Source organism: Mastigoproctus giganteus, chromosome 4 (genome assembly GCF_048544385.1).
Source record: "Mastigoproctus giganteus isolate SK-2022 chromosome 4, ASM4854438v1, whole genome shotgun sequence".
NCBI lineage: Eukaryota > Metazoa > Arthropoda > Arachnida > Uropygi > Thelyphonidae > Mastigoproctus > Mastigoproctus giganteus.
In genome coordinates, this window is record NC_143578.1 from 109,526,861 (window position 1) to 109,532,860 (window position 6,000).

The window sequence follows — 6,000 nt, forward strand, 5'->3', positions numbered from 1 at the left end:
AGTACTGTATACAGGTCTGGGGGCCTCATTTCAAGAAGGATGTAGAGCTGCTGGAACGAGTACAGAGAAGGGCAACAAGATTAGTGAATGGAAGAAAGGCTTAAGTTTTGCAAATTACAGTGTCTGGAGACTAGGCACCAGCGAGGTGATTTGATAGAGGTGTATAAAGCCTTGAATGGTTTAAGCATGCTCAATGCTGATGGGATTCTTCCTCTAGCTCAGAAAAATCACCTGAGAGGGCATAAATTCAAATTGAGGAAAGACAGATGTAGGATAGACATGCAGAAATTTGCCTTTAGCCAGCGGGTGGTTGGTTGGTGGAACAGACTTCCATCCCTTGTGGTGGAGGTTGATAGCCTAAATAAGTTTAAGGCTCAGCTGGACAGGTATTTTGAACGAACAGAGGGATGAAGTGGAAGTGGGTTTTTTTTTTTTTTTTTTTGGCTGATGCTGCATAAGCTTGCTTTCTTGCATCAAATGCCTCTACTAATGCTAATGCTAATGAGGGGATCCTCTTACCAAGAGAGACTTAATTTCTACAAATTCGGGTGGTTAGAGACTAGGCACCTGCGAGGTGATCTGATTAAGGTATATAAGGCCTTGAATGGGTTGAGCATGCTGAATTCTGATGGGATTCTTCCACTTTCTCAGATTACAAACCTAAGGAGGCATAAATTCAAATTGAGGAAAGACAGAACAGATATGCAGAAATTTGCCTTTAGCCAGCTGGTGGTTAATTGCTGGAACAAACTTCCATCTGTTGTTGTGGAAGTTGATAGCTTAAATAAATTCAGAGCAGGAACTCGACAAATGTTTAGGGTGAATGGATATGTGAATTTTTTTTTTTTTTTTTTTAGTTGAGGCTACATAAGTTCATATATTTGTTTTCTTGACTCTATTTTTTTTTTTTTTTTTTTTTTTTAATGTAAACCCCAAACACGAGAGGTATAAGAACCTATAGTACTTAGTACCATGCTTGGGTTGGAGGTTGAGAAGACAAAAGAAGATATTTTTTGACAATGGACTTGAACTTCTGTAGACTGTAATTTTCAGGAAATATGTATGAAGGAAGGTTGTTCCAGAAAACGGCAGTTGAATGAATAAACGAGGAAGATGAAAAGTTGGTTCTGTGAGTTTGAAGTTGGACAGAAAATGGATGTTGGCTGGTGCGGCACGTGTTCGGACTGTTTTGAAAGAGAGAGCGGGAATTATAGAAGCCAGTTCAGAAGAACAGTGCCCATGGAAGTATCTGTAGAAGAGGCATGCAGCAGAAACAGTACGTCTATGAGACAGTGAGTGGAGAGACTCTGTTAGAGATGAATCATTAATTAACCCAAATGCCCTCTTCTGAATGGAATCAAGCAGCCTGAGAGAGGTTTTGGGGGCACTACCCCAGATGTGGGAACAATATTCCATCACAGGCCTTCCATGGCAGTTATAGCAAAGACACCTTTTTGTGTAAACAGTAGAAGGAAGTGAATGAATCACATTGTCAACTGGAAATGAATGGATTAATTAGGGATGATCTTGCTCAGGTTAAGTACAAACAATCAGTATTTTGCATCTAAATTCACAGGAGGAATTTTTTGGGATACGGATCCCAGAAGAAAGTCAAAATTCTGGCAGGGAGGTGAATATTTTTGTGATAATGCAAATTAGAATTATCAGCAACTACAATTAGAGCAGTGTGGTATTCTTGAAATCATATTATTAGTGGAGTCTGCCAGAGTTCAATGCTGAGCCCATTGTTCTTTTCTATATTTATTAATAATACTGATGAAGGCATATCAAGCTTAACATCTAAGCTTACAGATTATACAAATGGCACTGAGCCATTAGCAGTAATCCAGGTATGCTATTGCAACAAGATTTAGAGAAAGTGGCTGAAAAGTGGCATTTCAAGTTTAATATTAACAAATGAAAGGTACTTCATATGGGGACCAGTAATCCAAAATTAATGTACCTGCTGTGTAGCACCATACTTAGAACAGTGGAGAATGAAAATGTCCTGGGGGTAACTGTGCAGACAGGCGTCCAGAACAGCTCATGCAATTTTGTCAATGTTATACACGAATTTTGCAAGCGAGGATAAAGAGGTGATTATCTTAGTGTATAACAGAATAGTTAGGACATCCAAAATCTTGCATTCTGCATGCTGGTCTGGAAGCTTCATTTTAGGAAGGCCATAGAGAAAAGGATTGATGAAAGGAGTAAAAACCTGCTCTTAACAGGAAAGGGTTCAGTTCTGCAACCATAGTGTCTGGAAACTAGTCACCTGCAAGATCTGAGTGAGGTGTTCAATATAAGGTGTGCAGAAAAGGGAAATGACACTGATGAGGGGAACAGAGGGGTGCTCTTATCAAGAAAAGCTTAGTGTCTGCAATTGCAACAATTTGAATAAATCAAGGAAGAATAAAATAAACTGTTTAAAGAGATAAGCAGGTGAAATGGGAAGTGCTGGCTTTTTTGTGGCAATCTTGTAAAAGCTTAAATATAATGAAGTACTATACAGACAAAGATTGAGCCAATAAATTAAAATGTCTTATAATGAGGAGACTTTATATTGGCTGGAACTTGTAGATTCTTCACTTGCAGAGTAGCAAAACCTTTCTGGATTTGTTGGATGACTGCTTTCTACAACAGATGGTATGAGCCAACATTGGAAAGCAATACTCTCAACTGGATTATAAGAATCTGCAGATAAAGGAACCACTAGGTGGCAGTGATCACAGTGTGCTGAAGTGGGATTTACTCAAAGAGGTAACTACCATCAGGGGTGAAGGGAAGGGTTTTTGCTTCCGTAAAGGTGACTACGATGGTCTGAGACAGTATTTAAATTCTATATAGTGGGACAAACTGATGATGTTCCCAACAGCAAATTTAAAATGGGAAGCATTCAAAGAACTTATCTTGGAAGCTACTAAGCTTTACTTACCAACTAAGAAATATTGTTCAAGGTTTAGGCTTAAACAGATGTCAGATGAACTAATGAGACATATGACAGAGAAGAAAAATGCATGGGATACATATAAATTAACATGTGACACAGAAGCCTATGATAGATATAAGCTGGTCTGTAACCAAGTTACAAAGGAGGTTAGGCAGGCGAAGGCAGATTACGAGAAATCTTTGGCAAAAGGATGCAAAGAAAAACAGCAAAGAGTTCTTTACTTATGTAAACTCTAAAAGGAAGGGGATGAATCAGATTGGTCCACTTGGTATCGATGGTTCAACTGTTGATGATCCTGCTCAGGTAGCTAACAAACTAAATGAATATTTTGCATTGACATTCACACATGAGGAGTTATTCAGTGAGGGGAATGCAAGTGGTGTATTCAACTCTGGCAGTAAGCTCGATAATCTTGTAATAACTGAGAGTAAAGTGGAGGAGAAACTGTTGAAGATAAAAACAAGAAAGGCACCTGGGGTGGATGGGATCTATTAAGTTATATTAAAGGAGGCAGCAAAGGAAGTAAGCAAACCCTTACCCATAATTATGAGAGCAGCTTCTTTGGACTCGGGAGAGGTACCCATAGAGTGAGTTTAACTTCTGTTCCAGGAAAATTAATGGAAGCACTGGTTAAAGAAGCACTGCAGGATCATCTAGACAAGACTTCAGTTATAGCTCAGACACAACATGGTTTTGTTAAGGAAAGTCTGACCAATTTGATTGGATACTATGATGCAGTCACAAAAGAACTGGATGCAGGGAATAACTTTGATATTATATATTTGGATCTTAGAAAGGCTTTTTATACTGTTGCACATGGAAGACTGCTGCACAAATTGGAGCAGTGCATTGGAGGCAAATTGCTGCTATGGATAAAGGGATGGTTGAGTGAGAGAAGATGGAGTGGTAATCAATAGACACTGCTCATCGTGGCCTAATGTTATTAGTGGAGTCCCTCAGGGTTCAGTGTTGGGTCCATTGTTGTTTTCTGTATTTATAAATGATATTGATGATGGTATATCAAGCTTAAAGTCCAAGTTTTCAGACGATACGAAGGTTGGCAAGGTTGTTAAGGACACTACTGACGCTATGCTGCTGCAACAGGATCTGGAAAGGTTGAGCAGATGGGCTGAGAGGTGGCAAATGAAGTTTAACATTGACAAATGTAAAGTACTACATATGGGAAACAGCAACCCCAGAGCAACGTATCAACTCTGTGGTACTACACTGACAGTGGTAGAGAATGAAAAGGACCTGGGGGTAATTGTGCAGGCAGATATGAAGTTCTCTGAGCAGTGCAGATGGGCTGCAAGATTAGTGGTGTCTTGAGTGGTGTCTTGATGTCTTGTCAAAGATATACAGGAATTTTTCTAGCAGGGATAAGGTGGTGATTATTCCCTTGTATAAGGCAATGGTCAGGCCACACCTTGAATACTGTATACAGGTCTGGAGGCCTCATTTCAAGAAGGATGTAGAGCTGCTGGAACGAGTACAGAGAAGAGCAACAAGATTAGTGAATGGAACAAAGGGTTGCTCTTACGAAGAAAGGCTTAAATTTTGCAAATTACAGTGTCTGGAGACTAGGCACTGGCGAGGTGATCTGATAGAGGTGTATAAAGCCTTGAATGGTTTGAGCATGCTCAATGCCAATGGGATTCTTCCTCTTGCTCAGAATAATCACCTTAGAGGGCATAAATTCAGATTGAGGAAAGACAGATGTAGGATAGTTGAGCTTTAATTTGCCTTTAACCAGCGGGTAGTTGGTTGGTGGAACAGACTTCCATCCCTTGTTGTGGAAGTTGATAGCTTAAATTTATTTTCGAACAAACGGAGGGGTGAAATGGAAGTGTTTTTTTTTTTTTTTGTTTGGCTGTTTCTGCACAAGCTTGCTTTCTTGCATCATATGCCTGTACTAGTGCTAATGCTAAGTGTTTGGGTGGCAGTGATCACAGTATTCATGTGGGAATTACTACCAGATGATGTAACTACCAGAACTTTTTTTGCGCGATGACTTAAAAAAAAAAAAAAAAAAACAGAATAGCTCACACGAAAAAACACTACTCCCTCCACTTCCCGAAAATCTGCAATTCCCAAATGACAAGGAATTTAGAAATTCTCCTTTCGAATGGCAATCGAACCCACCAGGATACAACAAATATGAGAAACAACTGGCAAAACCATCCGTTACTAGCATACATGAAAATGCATTTGTACGAGATTTGTTGCGGAACATATGAAACAAAATATGTTATAAATATCGTCACTTACCTGTAATTCAAAATGATATATGCATTGTGAATTTATATAACGGATCTCATAAACAATCCCGCACACTAAATTCTTCTCGGATTTTCGAAAACAGAGGTAATCCATCTGTTACATATATACTTATCAACAAAACATGATTCCTGCAACTAACAAACATGATGACCCTATAAAATGCTTCGTCGCAAGTTACTAATAAGAAAACTTGTTAACACAGAAACTATTTCAACTAAATACACAAAATAATATAAGTGCTTTGCCATTATGAGAACACAAACACGATCACCAGATTGAGTTTACCACCAAGCCAGCTGTAACGTATGGTTTCGATTTTCCTACATAAACGATTACCAATTTCTTTGAATTATAAACAAACAGAGAAAAAAAAAAAAAAAACGTAAAAATAATAATGGAATTATTAAGGAGCTGAAACCTGGAGTCGCGAAAGTCGACACCCAGTATTTCGAATCTATACAATACTCAGTTCCAGTGCGAACAGTCACTTCCGTGATGACATAACAAACTCCAATTACTCCAAGATTCTAATTTAATCATATCACCGGGCTATCATATGATGTAGGAAAGAAAACTTATACAGAAACAGCCAAAAATAAATAAAAATCTTCCTATTCCATATATCCATTAGCTCTAAAAGTTTGTCCAGTTCTTCTAATCTATTTAAGCTATCAACTTACACAACGGCAGATAGAAGTTGGTTCCAGCAATCAATCACTCGTTGGCTAAAGGTAAATTTCGTCACAAGTATTCTGGAATTGTCCTACCTC

At 38.6% G+C, this 6,000-nt stretch overlaps 1 protein-coding gene across 3 annotated transcripts in view; it reads right to left on the reverse strand.

Annotated features, from left to right (window-relative positions):
* Window positions 1-5,575, reverse strand: part of LOC150086985 (peptidyl-glycine alpha-amidating monooxygenase B-like) — a 627,331-nt gene extending 621,756 nt beyond the window's left edge. For all 3 annotated transcript variants that reach the window (XM_090372880.1, XM_090372878.1, XM_090372879.1), the window contains exon 1: window positions 5,219-5,575. The gene's annotated coding sequence lies outside the window, so the exon portion shown is untranslated. The remainder of the gene's footprint in view (window positions 1-5,218) is intronic.
* Window positions 5,576-6,000: the final 425 nt, after the last annotated feature.